Here is a 7,893-nt window from a genome sequence, read left to right as displayed (position 1 = left end):
TTGACAGGTACAGCCTCACAGATCTGATACTATCCTTGAATATTTTCCAGCTCCCAATATTTTTATAATATGGAAATAAGAGCTGTACACCATATTCCAAATGGGGTATAATAACAGTTAGAATAGGGAGATATTAACCTATATGTTGGACATGAGCAATATGTGAACATTGTGCATTCTGCTCTGTCATTTCTATTAGTGGCACAAGTGCATTTCAAAATATCTTGTCAGAATGCTGGCTCCTTTGTTGACGTTCTGCACGCACAGGTGAGATTCTCTATTACATTGTTAATATATTTGATATCCACAGAGTCAGTAGGTTGCCCTCAAGCCAATGAACGGGCATCAATAAAGGGCATGATTGATGCACCATGCCCTCAAGAGCAGCCTGTGGTGGAGACTATCTCCACTGAGTATTTCTCCCAAAACTACTCAGATCGCATTTGAGCACGGTCTTTTTCATACTGCTTATTCCCTGATGCACTGGCCGATTGCCTGAGCAATCCCTCCCGCCTTTGAATGTGTCAAATAGGAGACAATGGAGAGAAAATGTTTGTGAAAAGGGTTGATGTAAACTGATACAGAGAAGCAAAAACTAAATAGAGGAAAAGGGAGCGTAAAGCAAAAAGAGAGAGAAATTGAGACAGAGAACAAAAGAAATGAGGAGAAAGACCAGAGAGAAAAACTGTGAGATGGTGTTTTTGGAGAGGTGCTGAGTGAGTGGCAGATAGATGGAACTAGAAAGAATGTGACAAATATAGCGAAAGCATGAGCTGTTACCATTCTATTGCAGATACTAGCCTGCCTACAATTCATCCCCTATTCCTTGCCTCCAGGACTCTTGTTCCAAACTCCGACCACATCCCCTTCACTATTAATCTTCCTTGAGCTATTCATAAAGTTAAGGCTGCTCGACACCTCCCCTCACCACAAGGTGATACTTATTGAATTTGGTTTAAAGCATAAAATCAGGTTTAAGTATTACATTTACAATGTTTATGCCCACACATTATCAACAAATACAATAATAATGTGTTTTGTATTTAAACATGGGTAAATGCTATGATCTGTACTTACAGCCAGGAGTGGACTGGTTAGACAATATTGCCCTGGGTTTGCGTCAGTATTCATTCCCAGCCAATTCTCAAGCTGGGACCTGTTCTTCAGTGTTCCAAAAATTGAGAACCTATCCTTAGTAATACCACATTAAAGGAGCGTAATGATATTATGCAATGTAAGTGTCTTGCAATTCCAATATCTACCTCGCTGACTTGCACGTACTTGTACCATACTGATTCTTGTTTTACAAAAACAGCATTTATTGGGCACTGCGTTTGCAAAAATATGACTAAAAATGTTTCCTGGCTTGAATTCACATGGACTACTGCTCAATGGATCATGATACCCACTTCAATGTTTGTTTCTGCAGTAATTGTTGCTCATTTGTTTTCATTATTATAATTGGTCTCGCTACATTTTAACACAAGTGGCAATGTGTTGGACATACTCCCTCCATAAAGCAGTACAGATATTCAGATCAACGAGAAACCATTTGAATCTGCTCAGTGATGTCAGTTAGCTGATGTCCTATGATTCCTACGGACCAGTAGATGCCACATACTAATGACAGCATTCAAAATGAATGAGCCACCACCAAAATAGTGATGTGGTTACAAGGATCAGATAAGCATCAGCCATCATGGGCAAATGAGTGACTGAAACATGTTTAGTTGCAGTCTACACAAATATTAACACTGAACCAATATGGAGGTTGAAAGACAGCAAAGGCAAATAACATTTTATTACAACTAACAGGACCTCCCTGATGTTACTTAGTGAATCATTGCACATGATGCTGTAACACATTGAAAGCACAATGTGTTATCTAGCTATTGATTTATTGTGGTTAAATATGTCAAATTGTATTCGTAATACACAATATTGTGGGAACCTTAGGTATTTATAGGATTAAGTTCCATGATTATATTGATATTTGTGTGGAACTTATAAACAAGCCATCTTACGTATTAATTATTCATTTAACCGTGTTGCTAATTTTATCTCTTATTGAAGTCTAGTGTATCTCAGACATTAATAGTACAGAAGGTGGTCATAGCAGGGTTATAATAGAGAATATATTCCAGATTACATTGATGGAGGAAGCATACAGGAGACCTGCCTTTAGTCCTAGAATAAAAACCAAAAGAGCTGCGGGTGCTGTAAATTAGGAGCAAAAATAAAGTTGCTCGAAAAGCTCAGCATGTCTGGCACCATCGTGAAGGAGAAAAAATAGTTAGTTTTTCGGCTCCAGTGACCCTTCCTCAGAACTGATGGTGGCTGAGAAAACGTGAGTTTATATGCAAAAAATAGGGAGATGGGTGGGGTAGGGAATAGACGATTGGATAGAGCCGAAAAAGAGAGAAAGACAGTTTGACAGACAAAGTAGTTGCTAATGATCAGACTGGGAGGGTAAATAGTTGTTAACGGGGTCTGTTAGTGACTAACAATAGGGGCTGTGTAATGGCAGGCTATGTGGTAACAAGGCCTGGTGTGTGGGGTGGGCGGCTGGGACATTGGAGAGTACAGGCCCTAAAATTATTGAACTCAATATTGAGTCCGGAGGGCTGTAGTGACCCCAAATGGAAAATGAAGTGTTGTTCCCCCAGGATAACAAAGTGTGGAGCTGGATGAATACAGCAGGCCAAGCAGCATCTCAGGAGCACAAAAACTGACGTTTCGGGCCTAGACCCTTCATCAGAGAGGGGGATGGGGAGAGGGAACTGGAATAAATAGGGAGAGAGGGGGAGGCAGACTGAAGATGGAGAGAAAAGAAGATAGGTAGAGAGGAGATAGGTCAGTCAGGGAAGACGGACAGGTCAAGGAGGCGTGATGAGGTGGTAGGTAGGAAATGGAGGTGCGGCTTGAGGTGGGAGGAAGGGATGGGTGAGAGGAAGAACAGGTTAGGGAAGCGGAGACAGGCTGGGTTGGTTTTGGGATGCAATGGGGGGAGGGGTCGAGCTGGGCTGGTTTTGTGATGCAGTGGGGGGAGGGGAAGAACTGGGCTGGTTTTGGGATGTGGTGGGGGAAGGATAGATTTTGAAGCTTGTGAAGTCCACATTGATACCATTGGGCTGCAGGGTTCCCAAGCGGAATATGAGTTGCTGTTCCTGCAACCTTCAGGTGGCATCATTGTGGCACTGCAGGATGCCCATGATGGACATGTCATCTGAGGAATGGGAGGGAGAGTTGAAATGGTTCGCGACTGGGAGGTGCAGTTGTTTGTTGCGAACCGAGCGGAGGAGTTCTGCAAAGCGGTCCCCAAGCCTCCGCTTGGTTTCCCCAATGTAGAGGAAGCCACACCAGGTACAATGGATACAGTATACCACATTGACAGATGTGCAGGTGAACATCTGCTTGATATGGAAAATCATCTTGGGGCCTGGGATAGGGGTGAGGGAGGAGGTGTGGGGGCAAGCGTAGCACTTCCTGCGCTGGGCTTCACTGGAACACTGTAGCAAGCCGGAGACGGAGATGTTGGCCAAGGAGCGGGGTGGTGCATTAAAGTGGCAGGCAACAGGTAGTTCAGGGTCTTTTTTGCGAGCATAACGTAGATGTTCTGCAAAGCGGTCGCCAAGTCTACACTTCATTTCCCCAATGTAGAGGGGACCACATTGTGAACAGTGAATGCAGTAGACTAGATTCTGGGAAGTGCAGGTGAAGTGTTGCTTCACCTGGAAGGTATGTTTGGTCCCTTCGATACTGGGGAGGGAGGAGGCAAATGGACAGGTGTTGCACCTTCACCGGTTACAGGGGAAGATGCCGTCGGGCTATGGGGAGGTGTTGGGGGTGAAGGAAATGTGGGTCAGGGTGTTCTGAAGGGAACGGTCCCTGTGGAAGGTGGACAAAGGAGGGGAGGGGAATATGTGTCTGGTGGTGGCACCTTGCTGGAGGTGGCGGAAATGGCGTCTGATGATCTTCTGGATGTGGATGCTGGTGGGATGGTAGGTGAGGATAAGGGGAACCCTATCGCTGTTGTGGGAGGGAAGAGAAGGGGTGAGGACAGAAGTGCGGGAGATGGGTCGGACCTGGTCGAGGGCCCTGTCATCAACGGAGCTGGGGAGTCCTCGGTTGAAGAAGAAGGTGGACATTTCGGAGGCTCCCTTGTCAAATGTGGTCTCATCTGAACATATGCAACAGAGATGGAGGAACTGACAGAATGGGATGGAGTCTTTACAGGAAGTGGGGTGTGAGGATGTATAGTCCAGGTAGCTGTGGGAGTCAGTGGGTTTGTAATGGATATCAATGGCCAGTCTACCCCCAGAAATGGAAACAGAAATGTCAAGGAAGGGAAGGGAGGAGTCAGAAATAGACCAGGTGAAAGTTAGGGCAGGCTGGATATTGGAGGCGAAATTGATGAAGTCTTCCAATTCTCAACAAAAGAGGAAAGTAGCACCAATGATATCATTGATGTATCGGAGAAAGAATTGTGCGTGGGGGCTGGAACAGGACGTTCCACGTACCCCATGGAGAGACAGGCAAAACTTGGGCCCGTGCGGGTACCCGTGGCCACCCACTGACCTGAAGAAAATGAGAGGAGTTGAAAGAGAAGTTTTTGAGGGTGAGGACAAGCTCAGCCAAGAGGAGGAGGTTGGTAGTGGGTGGGGATAGTTCAGGTCTTTGCTCCAGGAAGAAGCGGAGAGCCCTAAGACCCTCCTGGTGGGGAATAGATGTGTAAATACATGGTAAAGAGGAGGTGGCTGGAACCGGTAAACTGGAAGCTTTGAAACCAGCGTCAGATGAATCATGGATGTATGTGGGTCAGGATTGGACCGGGGGAGAAGACCGAGTCAAGGTAGGAAGAGAAGCATTCTGTGAGGCAGAAGGAGGCTGAAACAATGGGTCTGCCCGGACAGTCCTGTTTGTGGATATTTGGCAGGAGGTAGAAACGAGCTGTGCGGGGTTGGGGGACTATTAGCTTGGAAGCGGATTGGGGGAGATCACCAGCTGAAATGAGATCTGTAACCGTAGTGGATACAATGGCCTGATGTGCTATGGTGGGGTCATAATCCAGGGGAAGGTAGGGGGAGATATCTGAGAGCTGGTGCTCAGCCTCTGCAAGGTAGAGGCCAGTAAGCCAGGCAACAACAGCATCACCCTTATCTGCAGGCTTGATGACAAACTCAGGGTTAGATCTGAGCACACGGAGCACAGTCAGTTCAGAGGGAGATAGGTTGCATTTGTTGAGAGGGGCAGTGATATTGAGGTGACTAATGACACGTTGACAGTTCTCAGTGCAAAAATGGAGAGCAGGTAAATGGCCAGAGGGAGGTGTCCAGGTGGAGGGACAGTATTGGAGCTGGGCAAAAGGGTCTATGGGATGGTGAGAGGACTGTTGTCCAAAGAAATGAGCATGGAGGCAAATACGGCAGAAGAACAGTTCGGCTTCATGTCGTGCCCAAAAGCTGTTAAGGTGGGGACGCAGAGGGATAAAGCTGAGGCCTTTTCTGAGTACAGAGCATTCAGCATTGGAGAGCGGAAGGTTAGGAGGCATGGTGAGTACCCGAGGGGAGGTGGGAGGGATTGGGCGAGGGGATAGAGTCAGAGGGAAGGGAAGGAGAGGTAGGTTCCAGAGGGCCATGGATATTTTTGAGTTGGTGCATCTTGTGGGCCTTGATGCCTGAAAGGAAAAGAAAGAGTTTCTTGTTACCACGACGAATGAACCGGAGGATGAAGTGGAGCTGCGGAGTGGTGCAGCCCTGAGCTAGTGTGTTGCGATGCTGTTGGAGAGAAAGGTTGAGAGTGTGCGTATGATGCCGCATGGCACTGAGGGTGGATCTCAGGATGCGGTGAGAACAGCTGTCCATGCGACGTTGAACATCGTGGAGGTATCTGCGATCCAGGGAGGATTCAAAACACGAGGGATGAAACTTCAGTTGCAATCCAAGTGGAGTGATCTGAGCCAGAGGCAATCACTGAGGAATGTGATACGGCTGTGGAAACAAATTTTAGCAAATACCTGGTCACACACCAGGAGTGACAGTGAAATTAATGTCGGTGGGCAAGAAGAGAGATTGGAACGGAAATCCCATCGGAGAGAGGAGCAGAACTTCTTCAAGGTGGGCATGCCTGGAAGAGATGTGGCAGTCCTGGAACATTGTTGACAGGTGGTGTTGGGGTCTAGTAGATGTTAAAGTTCGGAACCTGGAGCAGTCTTGTGCTCTGAGCAAAATAAGAGGTTCTTTGTGTATTTGTGGGAGTACGTGGAAGCAACCGTTTTAAGAACTACAAATGCTGAGGGAAGAGTGTTTTCACAGTTCGTGAGCATTGGAAAGATTGAATAGTCTAGAAAAACTTGAGGAGTTTTCGGGTATTGGTTGTTGGAGTAAATTCTGAGGTACATGAGCAGCGTCAGGAATCTTATAATCTTTGAGTAGTGAGAAGGATAATTAACTTTGCAGCATTTCTTTTGTATGGCCAGTTTACATGAAGGTGGTGACACAGTCTAATTGAGAGGAACAAGTGAAACTTGAATTTGTTACCAAAATGTAAATTGGCAGTAAAACTTACTAACACATGGAGTTATATCCCAAAGACGTCTCCTCCCTCTGCTGTTTCATTCCGCAAAAATTAAACCCAAATTGACTTTCTGGTTGTTTTTCCTTCATATAATGTAGTGAATGAGTGTCCCTCTCTGCTTGGTTTAAGTATGTAGCTGCTCAGGGAGGGATGGTTAGATGACTGATGAGATTTCAATTGTTCCATCACTGCAGCATACTTTGGGATGGTATTGTGACTTCACCATAACACCTCAAACTATCCTAAATGCATACATACAAATCCCGCAGTGTATTAGTAAAGACTGACTAAAAGATTACAGTTTGTAATTTTTCTGCAATATCACAATATTTGTATCTTGGTGTCACAATGATATTGGAACATTTTCTTTGAAAATAAAGCTATTTTTTATTTAAACCAATACAGAAAAAGAAACATTTTCAGACCTTACAAACACAGATTTGCCAGCTTATGTCAAAAAAGAGCCAACATCTGGATTCCCTGTAGTAATATAGGTAGCCAGTGGAAATAGACAAATACAGAAGCAGGAATACCTCTGAAAGATCTAAAACGAGTGCAGGTGGAGCTGGGAAGGACAAAATGAAGTCTTTAAACAAAGGCTACCTATGGAGAAATTAGAAAATCTATCATTGCTTGCTGTAGTCCATAGATAATAGTAGAAACAACTAAGTCTGATTAAAGCAGAGTTTGCTGGTTCTATGTGGAGTCAGTGAACATCTATACATCATCTAATAGTACAGCAAGTAAAATAATCCGTATCTGTTTGCATCCCAAAGCCTCAATAAAAAGACCCAGAGAAATGTCTGGTGGGACGTATTAAAAATTGCTCATTCGTAGCCCTGGCCTATTTACTGGAGAGCATCAACAAAGCAGAAATCTGAGGCATACATGTAAGGTTTGATTCCATGAATATGGCAATGTCCCAGGTGCACCTCTCATTATCTCAGCAAAGATAGTGGTACAGTGATCACAGTCTGCAGGCCGTTGCTCCAAGGATCCTCAATATGGACTCCAGAATCCACGAAATTTTGTGGTATCAGGTCAAAGATGGGCAAGGAAACCTCCTGCTGATTACCACGTGACCAGTCCAACACAACTTTAACTTGTGAATTGATGGAAAGTAAAAGCTCATAATGTAGGAGGTAGCTTTTTCAAAGATTGTCTGTCAGCCGGAAAGTGGGATGTGATGATTGGAGTGCTGCAGGGGTTTGTACTGGGGCCTTAAATGTTTTACAATTGACATCAATGACGTAGACAAGGGGTAGAAATGCACAGATAATACCATGATAGATAGGAAAGCATATGTGTAGAAGTTTA

The sequence above is a fragment of the Stegostoma tigrinum genome, chromosome 6 (genome assembly GCF_030684315.1).
Source record: "Stegostoma tigrinum isolate sSteTig4 chromosome 6, sSteTig4.hap1, whole genome shotgun sequence".
Classification (NCBI taxonomy): domain Eukaryota; kingdom Metazoa; phylum Chordata; class Chondrichthyes; order Orectolobiformes; family Stegostomatidae; genus Stegostoma; species Stegostoma tigrinum.
Note: the sequence above shows the minus strand (reverse complement) of the source record.